Source organism: Bos javanicus, chromosome 11 (assembly GCF_032452875.1).
Source record: "Bos javanicus breed banteng chromosome 11, ARS-OSU_banteng_1.0, whole genome shotgun sequence".
Lineage (NCBI taxonomy): Eukaryota > Metazoa > Chordata > Mammalia > Artiodactyla > Bovidae > Bos > Bos javanicus.
This window is the reverse complement of record NC_083878.1, coordinates 58,124,762-58,139,007: the sequence shown is the minus strand read 5'-3', so window position 1 is coordinate 58,139,007 and position 14,246 is coordinate 58,124,762.

Sequence of the window (14,246 nt, the reverse complement as noted above, 5' to 3'; positions counted from 1 at the left end):
TTGAGAAACCTATATGCAGGTCAGGAAGCAACAGTTAGAACTGGACATGGAACAACAGACTTGTTCCAAATAGGAAAAGGAGAATGTCAAGGCTGTATATTGTCGCCCTGCTCATTTAACTTATATGCAGAGTACATCATGAGAAACGCTGGGCTGGTGGAAGCACAAGCTGGAATCAAGATTGTCGGGAGAATTATCAATAATCTCAGGTATGCAGATGACACCACCCTTATGGCAGAAAGTGAAGAAGAACTAAAAAGCCACTTGATGAAAGTGAAAGAAGAAAGTGAAAATTTGGCTTATAGCTCAACATTCAGAAAAGTAAGATCATGGCATCTGGTCGCATCACTTCATGGGAAATAGATGGGGAAACAATGGAAACAGTGGCTGACTTTATATTTTGGGGCTTCAAAATCACTGCAGATGGTGATTTCAGCCATGAAATTAAAAGACGCTTACTCCTTGGAAGTTAAATTATGACCAACCTAGACAGCATATTAAAAAGCAGAGACATTATTTTGCCAACAATGGTCCATCTATTCAAGGCTATGGTTTTTCCAGCAGTCATGTATGGATGTGAGAGTTGGACTGTTAAGAAAGCTGAGCGCCGAAGAATTGATGCTTTTGAACTGTGGTGTTGGAGTACACTCTTTAGAGTCCCTTGGACTGCAAGGTGATCTAACCAGCCCATCCTAAAGGAGATCAGTCCTGAGTGTTCATTGGAAGGACTGATGTTGAAGCTGAAACTCCAATACTTTGGCCATCTGATGTGAACCGCTGACTCATTTGGAAAAACCCTGATGTTGGGAAAGATTGAGAACAGGAGGAGAAGGGGATGACAGAGGATGAGATGGTTGGATGGCATCACCGACTCAATGGACATGGGTTTGGGTGAACTCTGGGAGTTGGTGAGTCCTGTTGTGCTGTGGTTCATGGGGTGGCAGAGTCGGACACTACTGAAGGACTGAACTGAAAGCTTATTGAAGAGGACCCAGAAGACTTCATAATAAAATCATGTCTATTTTCAAGTGTCTTTTTTTCTGACTCCTGAAAACAACCCATTTCCTGGCTGGAGACTGGAAAGTGAGAGAATGGGGAATGAAGGGGGAAAAAACTTGAACTCCCTAACTTCTTCTCTGATGTAACTTGCTCCATATGGCTCATCCATCCCCAGAAATAACTCATGACATCCAGATTCTGTTTCCAAATCCTCGCCAAATTCTGAAGTAAGAATTGCTTTTTAAAGACTTTACTTACAAAAATGTAGTTGTAAATAAAGTTAGTTTTTATGTTTTGGAGCCTGATATGACTTGTCTCTCAGGTCTGTTGCCTCCCTGCGTATTCTTATGTCAATCTGAGGAAATATATATGCATTTATTTCTATGGTGAAATGAGGCAAGCCATGATGAATCTAAGGGAGACAGACAAAAAAGAAAAGAGATCTATTTCTAATGTCCTCAGAAGAGTTAAACTAAATTGCTAATCCCCAAGGAATCCCAAATGGAGAAATATAGCCAATACAATACTACTGTACTTTACAAGGTACTGTACTATAGGATTAAAAATGTGTTCTTTAGTTTTTGTGTTTTATATATTGTTTGAGAATTATTATAAACTTATTAGAGTACAGTACAACATAGCCTGTTCTGTTAGTTGAGTACCTAGGCTAACTTTGTTGGATTTATTAACAAGTTCAATTTATGGACGCAATCTTGGAATGGAACTCTTTCATATATAGGGGATTTACTATAATATCATGGGCTTCCCTGGTAGAAGCTGGTAAAGAATCTGCCTACAGTGCAGGAGATCCTGGTTTGATTCCTGGGTCAGGAAGATCCCCTGGAGAAAGGATAGGCTACCCACTCCAGTATACTTAGTCTTCCCTGGTGGCTCAAAGAATCTGCCTGCATAGTGGGAGACCTGGGTTTGATCCCTGGATTGGGAAGATTCCCTGGAGGAGGGCATGGCAACTCACTCCAGTATTCCTGCCTGGAGTATCCCCATGGACAAAGGAGCCTGGCAGGTTGCAGTCCATGAGGTCGCAAAGAGTTGGACATGACTGAGCAACGAAGTACAGCAGCACTGTAATATCATAGCTCTAATATTATATTTAAAACAGGGAGATTGTGACCCTATTCTAATACCCTGCTCACGTAGTATCATTGCAGAAATTTGAAGTATTTGAAAATGTGAGGCATGTGTTCTCAGAGGACTGAAAGTAGAAAAAGCAAAACAGGGACTGACCATCCCTCAAATTGACTATCATGGTGCCTTGTGAATATGAAGCCTTCAATAACATTTCTTCAATACATTTTCAACACTAAATAGTAATTTTTAAAATGTAAGCCATTAAGAAAAATAAAAGAAATACACAATTTAAAAATTTCACTCACAAATCCAGCTGTATTTCTTTACACTGTAATAAGATTTATAGAACTTCAAATTTTTCCCCTACAGAAATCTGCAGTCACTAAGATTTTATTTTATATTTTGTTGTAAAATAGAATTAGGTTTCCTAAGAGAGACCATTTTCAAAATTACTCTTTAAAAACTTTTCGGTATTGTGTTAGTAAATTCCTCCATCAAAGATTTATGCATTTTTTTCCTGTACATCTATCTTTTTTATCCCCTCCCAAAGACAAACCTCCTGTGCTTGGATATTAATGCCAAGTCATGGAATGAGATAAACAGGCCGTTAGCATTAAAAAATACATACCTCTTTTTATTGAAAAATTCATTTTATGACAGAAGGAACCTAACATTTGCATTTAAATAGGGACTATTCAAGTAAGATACTGCACTACATTTTTAAAGTATGTGATTTTTATAAGGTTGATAAATACTGCCAACATCACGATTATTTGAGAAGAAGCCAAGGAGTGAAAAATTATTTCCCATAGTAGCAAACTCAAACATGTATAATCCCTTTATTCAAGATTTTTTATCTGCATTATGTTCTCTATAAATAACAAGAGTCAGTTTTCAACATAGAACGTGTTTTAAAGTTTAAAACATTGGTGGTGTGGTTAGATTCTTCTTTATGCAAAATCAGTTAAATCCTAGATGTGACTATCTTGTGTTAAATCATTTACTGTCAGTCACCTCCTGGGGTATAGAGATATGTGAATTTCCCTCTCTGCAGTGTCTGAAAGAGAAAGTTTCTGATAAAAACTGTCTTAGGTGAAACTATTACTATCTAATTGAAGTCAATAAAAATGCAGACTTTGATAGCACTTTTAACATTTTATGAAGCTTAACAATAGTATGAGACCTCACACATATACAGAAATAATCTAAATCTAGAGAATCTGATTCCATTTTTACTGGAGGCATTGAAAGAGCATCTCATGTTGTTCACAGGAAACTGGATAGTTGGTGGAAATGGGTGATGCTAAAATAACAAAGATGTTGCATTTGTTTTATGTTGACATAGAGGGTTAAATTGTTAAAACAGGCTCATGTAATAGTTCTTAACTGACACAAAGTTGATTAATAATTTAAAGGACTCAAAGAGGAATCAAGCACATATATAGGATTTCATTCTGAAAGAGTAGGTAAAAATCAATTACAATTCCAAAGAAATTTCTTTCTTTTGCATTAAAACCATATTTGGTATTGTACTAACAGATAAATTCTGAATAATATATGCAAAAATCATGGTTCCCAAAAGAAATTGTTTGAATTTGGGATATTTCCAGTTTTGTATTCTTTCAGTTACATGAAAAGTGTACTTTACATGTAAAGTCTCTATTACCTCCCATTCTCCAGATATGCATGTTCTTTAAATATTAATATTAAATCTTTACTTCCCACCTCTGTCTTTAACCTGATCATAGAAAACCCTCATTTTAGTTAAAAAACAAAAAGAAAGAAAGCAAAAGAAAACTTTATACTCTTCTATCTTTGTAGATATCATACTAACTCCATATTTATTCCATGAATAAATTCTTGAAACAGTAATTCATGTAACATGTCTGACATAGACTTTGCTTTTTTCTGCTTATTTATTTATCTATCCATCATCTATCATCTGTCTATAGATAGATATTCTTTCCTTTAAATTTAGTAGCTAGTAGAAACTTACAAGAATATGAATTTGTACCCCTTTCATTATACCTGAATACACTTTCCATGCTTTGCCAATATTTATTCATTGGATGATAATGTCAATAGCTTATTTACATTATGAGCTCTAATACTTTTTTTCAAGTCACAATGTCTTTGAATAAGAAGGAACCTGAGATTAATTAACCTTGAACAGTATTTTCTGTACAATATTCTTCAAGTTCTGCCTGAATATATCCAGGGAATAAATATTTAGTGAAGTGGACCCACTCTATCTTAATATACTCTGGGCACTCCTCCTATCCCCTAATAACCTTCTGCATAGTAAATGATGTCCAGTAGAATACATAGAATGATAGAAAATAAAGTGTCAGGGAAATGGTGACAAATTTCTGAGTAAGTAAGAGCAAAGAAATTAAAATAACTTTTAAAAATACACTTTAAAGTTTACTGTGTTTCTGAATCTATATATTCTTTTAATCCCTACAATAAGTTTCTATGGTAATTATCAACTTTATTTTAGAGATGAGAAACTGAATCTTCCAGGCATTTTAATTAATTTCTCTAAGCTCACACAGTTAGCAAACAATGGAAGCAGAATTAATTTGGGGTCCCTTAATGCTAAATCAGCCTTCTTTTCATTATGACATTTGCCAGTGCGTGGTCTGTGGGAAGGGAGAGAGGCCTTGTAGTAAATTAAGTTTAATAAACGTTGAAATAAACAAAGTGTCCTATATTTCTTAAGTACAAGTTTCCTCATATTTTTTAATACACTATTGCATCATTTGAATCTTACAAATGAGACAGAGAATGTAACATTTATCAACTTCATTTAACCTTTGTTTTGCTCTATGACAGACTGAACTCTGAAGCTAGGGTTGCTTAGAATTTTCTCTGAGTTTCTGCATTCCATATTCAGATCTAAGAATCAGGGAAAGAATCACTGAATCTGCACTGGAATGCTGGTTAGCAAAGCCACTTCTACTTGAGAGAATCATCTGGAGCCTACGATAGACCAATATAGATATTTTTCATTAATGTTAGCTTCAGGAATCAACAGATTAATGGTGCATCTGCCCCTTTGCCTTTTGTAGTTGCAAAAGGAATAAGTGAAATAAATATTTGTCAAAATATAAAAAGTGATACTGAAATAACCTGAAACTTCAGACTCAATGTAAGAACCCAAAATGCCAGTGTGGTTTGGGATGACCATAGACTGGTTTCCAACACTGGCAGGTACAATTATTCTTCTCAAAGTTAGTTTCATTTTTTTTAAAAAATGAAATTGCTCTCTTATCTCAAACTGCTCTCATATTCTTGACTTCCAAAATCCTCATTTTTTTATTTAAAAAGAAAACAATCACAACAGCGTATCGTGCTGAATTACATCTAAAAATCCAAATGTTTCCTCTGGCAAATTCTATTTAGCTGCCCTAATATCCTGTTTTAATGAGGGTTTCAACAGCAAGTTAAAAATTAAATGTTTGCCAGAGTGATGCATTAACAACTCAAACCCTTTAATTATAGCAGTGCCCAATTTAATTAAACCCTACATTACAAACTGTCGGCCTTCATATCATGGACCCCTATGTTGAATGGTTTATAGCTAAGCTATTAAAAAAAAGTTATTCCATGTTTCAGAATATAATACAAGTTCTCCACTTATGAGAGAATTATCTTTGTTTTCAGTCAGGGGAACAAAAACATCCACAATTTTGATGTTTAAAATGAAGGCACAATTTTTATTTTATTAAAGCTATTTTTGCACAATTCCATGATGGCTACAGCTAATTAATAGTTATTTTTAAAAAGAGTTAAGTCAGAAACCAAGGGAAGTGTCATGTGAATTTCCCTTGATGCAAGATGGAGAGTTTGATTCACATTTCAAGAAACTAATGAATAGCCATCTGCCTATTCAAATATTATTTAGTTTTCTAGTGATATCACACCTCCAGAATGGCTCTTGAATACTCTCCCGTTTTCTTCCTTATTCCATGACAACTAAGAATCTTAGGATTAGAATAGTGGATTAAAATTTAAGCATGAATGAGAATCACCTGGAGGGCTTGTTAAATGCAGAAAGCTGTGACTCAGAATTTCTGGTTCATTTGGTCTGGGTGAGGCTCGAGAATTGGATTTCCAAAAAATTTCCAAGTGCCGGTGCAGCAACCATATTTTGAAAAACACTGATATAATGATCAGACTTACTTATAGTATATTAATGGAAACATATATGGATCAATACAGAGGAAAAACAGAGAGAGACACAGAGACAGAGAAGTAAAATATTGAATATTTGACCTTGCCCAAAGAGAGGTTTTTTGGTATTTGTACTGGGCTCCTATTTGATAACATCTAAATCCTTGAAATGTCTGAGTCATAAGAGTGCTTTTTTTTTTTTTTTTTTTTAATTGATGGTGGAGACTTCTGACCACAACTAATTGTTTGCTTTAATGAGGTAACTCAGAGTCTGAACATCCATACCTGACGGTCTTAGGGTGGAGGTTGGCCATGCCAGAAAGATTAACCAGGTGATTTAGAGCCAGGCATAAGGTCAGAGGTGTCAATTGACAGTGTTCAACCATGTGGACAATAAATTAATCAGGCCAACCTAACAACATCTCAAATTTCTGAACTCTGAAGCTTGGGTGAACTTCTCCAGTAGGCAATACCTCATGCATATTATCACAGGTGAATGTTGGGAGGGTAACAGATTCTGAGGACAACGGAAACTCTGTATTTGGAATCTTCCTACATTCTGTCCTTTGGCTGGTTCTAATTTGAAGCTTTTCCTTATAATAAACTTTATTCATGAGTACAACAGCTTTCAGTACATCCTGTGAATCTTTTCTCCAAGTATTGAACCCAAATCTGAGGGTTGTTTTAAAAAAACACCAATCTTGCAGTTGACTTCAGAAATGAGAGTAATCTTCTGGAGAATATTCCCTGTAATTTTGTAACTGGATCCTAAATCTTTATAGTTGGGATCAAAAGTCCTGGAAAGACATGATATTCTATAGCACTGTGTCTTATGCTTCAAAGTTTAGCTAACCCTGGGGATGAAGATGGGTAAATGAGGGTGCAAAAATTAACAAACAGAAACCTCAATTAAAATAGAGTCAGAAGGTCAGAAGAAGGAGTTCTGTTGTCCTATGACAATAGCAGAGCCAAAGAGAAAGGAGAAAGACTTCCTCTTCTGTCCCCTTCAGAGCTCAGCCAGTGGAGATTTTGAGATGTGTCAAATAAAAAGCCAACAGACTTCAAACTGTCACTGCTTTCAGTGAACATTTCATTTCTATAGCTCTCCCAACTTCCTTTTCCCCTCTTCAAAGAATTTTCCTCTCCTTGCTGTTCAGGTATTTGTGTGTGTCTCAATGTGGTTGCAGACTCTGAATTGTAATTCTTTGTTGATCCCAAATAAATCATTTTTGCTGGAGAAATAATTTAGCATGTTATTTATTTTAGTTAAACATTTTGGTAGCCAGTACAGGGATGCAGAGAAAACTACCAGCCTCACAAACCTTGGAGTTTGGAGGGTAAGTCTTTCACCTAGATCTGAGCTTATATCTTCCTGGTATTATTTGAAATCTATTTTAAGGCTTCCTCTTTTATTGTTAAGAGCTTGTTATCATTTGGTACTTCAGCCTTGTCTTTGAAGTCAGGTTGTTCCAACTGGTTAGCCTTTGGCATTCTCCTTTAGGAACAGAGGCTGTTTTATTGAATATGTGCAAGTTCAGCCTTCCTCTGTATTCATTTTGGAATATGAGCTGTCCTGTTGGAGCTTTCCTGTTAAGACTGATTCCCTAAGCATTAAGCTGTTTCATTACAACCATGCTGATCAACCTTCAGTTTGGCTTCTTTGAAACTAGACTGTTCCCTTAGAACTGGATAATATTAAGCCTGCAGGTTCTTTGAGCTGTTTAATCTGTTTGAGTTATTCGAGTTCTTTGAGCTATTTGAAAATTATTATTCACTCTAGAGAAAATCCTTTGAGAACTAGAATCCTAGGTATCTACACATTTTAAGGGCGCCCTACTCTGTGGGGACTCAAGCTGATTTTAACGGAAGGGGACATGGTTGTTTCTAAATAAATGGAAGAATCTGACTGAAGGCGATTTAGAATACCCATGGCCGTTATGGGAAACTTTTGAAATCCCTTAATTTTTATCTGCATATTCTATTTATTTAATTTTAAAAATTAAGCTTCAAAAATAAAAGAGGCCAACAGCAATCAATTTCTGAAATGAATACATGAGTATATGCTATTACCTATAGTTTACTGTGGTTTAAAACTTGCAAATTACTTTCTGGGTAATTTTAATAATGTTAAAAAGTCTTTACAGCTTGTTAAATTATATTTTTAAGGAATAACACTATTCAAAATTGTTAAATTTAGATTTTAAATGCTTATTCAAAAGTATTACTAATCTGTATACATCAGTTTCTTCTTATAAACATAAAATGCATTTTCATTTTAGCTTTATCACAGTAAATCACAAAGCTATCCAGAAATTATGGAATATTTACCACCAGGTACATTGATGACACAAATGTGTTAAAACAAGAGAAAGTTTTTGATGGCAATTACCCTGCCTAAACAGTTATAATTGTATTTAAAAAAAAAAAAATTAACTTTAGGCCCTGATACCATTTCAGATCAGATCAGTTGCTCAGTCGTGTCCAACTTTTGCAACCCCATAAATGGCAGCACGCCAGGCCTCCCTGTCCATCACCAACTCCCGGAGTTCACTCAGACTCATGTCCATCAAGTCAGTGAGGCCATCCAGCTATCTCATCCTCTGTCATCCCCTTCTCCTCTTGCTCCCAATCCCTCCCAGCATCAGAGTATTTTCCAATGAGTCAACTCTTCGCATGAGGAGGTCAAAGTACTGGAGTTTCAGCTTTAGCATCATTCCTTCCAAAGAACACCCAGGGCTGATCTCCTTCAGAATGGACTGGTTGGATCTCCTTGCAGTCCAAGGCACGCTCAAGAGTCTTCTCCAACACCACAGTTCAAAAGCATCAATTCTTTGGTGCTCAGCCTTCTTCACAGTCCAACTCTCACATCCATACATGACCACAGGAAAAACTATAGCCTTGACTAGACGAACCTTTTATCTCTGCTTTTGAATATGCTATCTAGGTTGGTCATAACTTTCCTTCCAAGGAGTAAGCGTCTTTTAATTTCATGTCTGCAGTCACCATCTGCAGTGATTTTGGAGCCCAGAAAAATAAAGTCTGACACTGTTTCCACTGTTTCCCCATCTATTTCCCATGAAGTGATGGGACCAGATGCCATGATCTTCATTTTCTGAATGTTGAGCTTTAAACCTACTTTGTCACTCTCCACTTTCACTTTCATCAAGAGGCTTTTTAGTTCCTCTTCACTTTCTGCCATAAGGGTGGTGTCATCTTCATATCTGAGGTTATTGATATGTCTCCTGGCAATCTTGATTCCAGCTTGTGTTTCTTCCAGTCCAGCATTTCTCATGATGTACTCTGCATATAAGTTAAATAAACAGGGTGACAATATACAGTCTTGACAAACTCCTTTTCCTATTTGGAACCAGTCTGTTGTTCCATGCCCAGTTCTAACTGTTGCTTCCTGACCTGCATACAAATTTCTCAAGAGGCAGATCAGGCGGTCTGGTATTCCCATCTCTTTCAGAATTGTCCACAGTTTATTGGGATCCACACAGTCAAAGGCTTTGGCATAGTCAATAAACCAGAAATAGATGCTTTCTGGAACTCTTTTACTTTTTCCATGATCCAGCAGATGTTGGCAATTTCATCTCTTGTTCCTCTGCCTTTTCTAAAACCAGCTTGAACATCAGGAAGTTCACAATTCATGTATTGCTGAAGCCTGGCTTGGAGAATTTTGAGCATTACTTTACTAGCATGTGAGATGAGTGCAATTGTGCAGTAGTTTGAGCATTCTTTGGCATTGCCTTTCTTTGGGATTGGAATGGAAACTGACCTTTTCCAGTCCTGTGGCCTCTGCTGAGTTTTCCAAATTTGCTGGCATACTGAGTGCAGCACTTTCACAGCATCATCTTTCAGGATTTGGAATAGCTCAACTGGAATTCCATCACCTCCACTAGCTTTGTTCGTAGTGATGCTTTCTAAGGCCCACTTGACTTCACATTCCAGGATGTCTGGCTCTAGGGCAGTGATCACACCGTCGTGATTATCTGGGTCGTGAAGATCATTTTTGTACAGTTCTTCTATGTATTCTTGCCATCTCTTCTTAATATCTTCTGCTTCTGTTAGGTCCATACCATTTCTGTCCTTTATTGAGCCCATCTTTGCATGAAATATTCCTTTGGTATCTCTGATTTTCTTGAAGTGATCCCTATTCTTTCCCATTCTGTTGTTTCCCTCTATTTCTTTGCATTGATTGCTGAAGAAGGCTTTCTTATCTCTTCTTGCTCTTCTTTGGAACTCTGCATTGAGATGTTTATATTTTTCCTTTTCTCCTTTGCTTTTCACTTCTCTTCTTTTCACAGCTATTTGTAAGGCCTCCCCAGCCAGCCATTTTGCTTTTTTGCATTTCCTTTCCGTGGAGATGGTCTTGATCCTTGTCTCCTGTACAATGTCACGAACCTCATTCCATAGTTCATCAAGCACTCTATCTATCAGATCTAGGCCCTTAAGTCTATTTCTCACTTCCACTGTATAATCATAAGGGGTTTGATTTATGTCATACCTGAATGGTCTAGTGGTTTTCCCTACTTTCTTCAATCCATCAATTGCCAATCAAAATAGGTATTCCATTCAGTTTTAGATGATTCAGGGCTAAGGTTTCCCAATTCAAGTTTAAGAAAAATTAATTTTTGCAACATATCTTTATTATTGTCCAATTTTCCAAGCATCATTTATTGAAGAGATCCTCTTTTCTCCATTGTATATTCTTGCCTGTTTTGTCATAGACTAGGTGACCATACAAACATGGGTTTATCTCTGGGCTTTCTATCCTGTTCCATTAGTCTATATTTCTGTTTCTATGCCAGTACCATTTAGTTTGATGACTTTAGCCTTGTAGTATGGTCATAAGTCAGAGAGCTTGATTCCTCCAGCTCTATTTTCCTTTCTCAAGATTGCTTTGTCTCTTCAGGGTCTTTAGTGTTTCCATACAAATTATAAAAACTTTTGTTCTAGTTCTGTGAAAATTGCCACTGCTAATTTGATTGGAATTGCATCAAATCTGTAGATTATTTGAATAGTATATTCATTTTCACAATATTAATTCTTCCAAACCAACGACATGGTATATCTCTCCATCATTTTATGCCATTTTTGATTTTTTTCATCAGTGTCTTATGGTTTTCTGCATACAGGTCTTTTGCTTCCTTAGATGGGTTAATCCCTAGGTATTTCTTTCTTTTTGTTGCAATGGTAAATGGGCTTATTTCCTTAGTTTCTCTTTCTGATCTTTCATTCAGGCTCTACTACAAAGCCACAGTCATCAAGACAGTATGGTACTGGCACAAAGACAGAAATATAGATCAATGGAACAAAATAGAAAGCCCAGAGATAAATCCACATACCTATGGACACCTTATCTTTGACAAAGGAGGCAAGAATATACAATGGATTAAAGACAATGTATATTCTTGCCTCCTTTGTAGTGCTGGGAAAACTAGTCAACCACTTCTAAAAGAATGAAACTAGAACACTTTCTAATATCATACACAAAAATAAACTCAAATTGGATTAAAGATCTCAACATAAGACCAGAAACTATAAAACTCCTAGAGGGAAACATAGGCAAAACACTCTCCGACATATATCACAGCAGGATCCTCTATGACCCACCTCCCAGAATATTGGAAATAAAAGCAAAAATAAACAAATGGGACCTAATTAAACTTAAAAGCTTCTGCACAATAAAGGAAATATAAGCAAGGTGAAAAAACAGCCTTCAGAATGGGAGAAAATAATAGCAAATGAAGCAACTGAAAAACAACTAATCTAAAAAATATACAGGCAACTCCTGCAGCTCAATTCCAGAAAAATAAATGACCCAATCAAAAAATGGGCCAAAGAACTAAATAGACATTTCTCCAAAGAAGACATACAGATGACTAACAAACACATGAAAAGATGCTCAACATCACTCATTATCAGAGAAATGCAAATCAAAACCACAATGAGGTACCATTTCATGCCAGTCAGAATGGCTTCGATTCAAAAGTCTACAAGCAATAAATGCTGGAGAGGGTGTGGAGAAAAGGGAACCCTCTTACACTGTTGGTGGGAATGCAAACTAGTACAGCCACTATGGAGAACAGTGTGGAGATTCCTTAAAAAACTGGAAATAGAACTGCCTTATGATCCAGCAATCCCACTGCTGGGCATACACACTGAGGAAACCAGAATTGAAAGAGACGTGTGTACCCCGATGTTCATCACAGCACTGTTTATAATAGCCAGGACATGGAAGCAACCTAGATGTCCATCAGCAGATGAATGGATAAGAAAGCTGTGGTACATATACACAATGGAGTATTACTCAGCCATTAAAAAGAATACATTTGCATCAGTTCTAATGAGGTGGATGAAACTGGAGCCTATTATACAGAGTGAAGTAAGCCAGAAGGAAAAACATAAATACAATATACTAATGCATATATATGAAATTTAGAAAGATGGTAACAATAACCCGGTGTATGAGACAGCAAAAGAGACACTGATGTATAGAACAGTCTTATGGACTCTGTGGGAGAGGGAGAGGGTGGGAAGATTTGGGAGAATGACATTGAAACATGTAAAATATCACGTAAGAAATGAGTTGCCAGTCCAGTTTCGATGCACAATACTGGATGCTTGGGGCTAGTGCACTGGGACGACCCAGAAGGAGGGGAGGGGAGGGAGGAGGGAGGAGGGTTCAGGATGGGGAACACATGTATACCTGTGGCGGATTCATTTCGATATTTGGCAAAACTAATACAATTATGTAAAGTTTAAAAAATAAAATAAAATTTAAAAAAAATAAAGAGGATAAAAAATAAATAAATAAATAAATAAAGTATTTTCTGGGAAAAAAAAAAAAAAGAACAAAAACTTTAACAAATTTTAAGGGAAGAACTAGGTGATAGAACCTTTAAGACCTTAATGGAGAGTTTGATAAACCCTCCCGCCCTTGGGCATTCGAATGATTAGATTCTCTTTTTCCATTTGTATATAAAAGAGAAGGGATGTCCTTGGGCTACTCATCAAAAAACATGGGAACCAGCATTGACTGATAGTGTATTATAGCCAGCTACTAGATCCCGTGGCACAGGGACTTCCCCTTGCCTCAGAGAAATCATTGCCACTGCCCTTTGGTTAATTCCACTAAGTAAACTGTTATGGATTCCCCCTTAATCATTTTTATAACTCATGCAATAGAAACCATCCTGAATTCTCATCTTATTCAACGTTTCTCAATAAACACCTCAACACCTATAAAGTCTTTTTGTTAACTTTTCCTCATATAACTCTTTTATATTACATTAATCTTATCCCGTTATTCTATTCCCCTCTGTCAAAGGCTGAGTCCCTCACAACTGCTTATCACTGATAGATCATTTTCTTAACTCATTCCGATGATTTGCTAGAAATTCACTTGGGTAATGGTGACTTCTCATGGTTCACTGATGGTTGTTATTTAAAGGTGACAATGGCAAATTTTGCTAGTCATGCTTAACTCCTTTTGAGGTAACATCGTTACTGACAGATACTTCAGCCCAACAAGCTGAATTATATGTTCTTACATGGGCTTGTACTTTAGCCAAGGGCAAAACTACCAGTATTTATTTATACCTGTAGTAAATATCTGAAAGAGATGGGAATACCAGACCACCTGACCTGCCTCTTGAGAAACCTATATGCAGGTCAGGAAGCAACAGTTAGAACTGGACATGGAACAACAGACTGGTTCCAAATAGGAAAAGGAGTACATCAAGGCTGTATATTGTCACCCTGCTTATTTAACATATATGCAGAGTACATCATGAGAAACGCTGGGCTGGAAGAAACACAAGCTGGAATCCAGATTTCTGGGAGAAACATCAATAACTTCAGATATGCAGATAACACCACCCTTATGGCAGAAAGTGAAGAGGAACTAAAAAGTCTCTTGATGAACGTGAAAGAAGAGAGTGAAAAAGTTGGCTTAAAGCTCAACATTCAGAAAATGA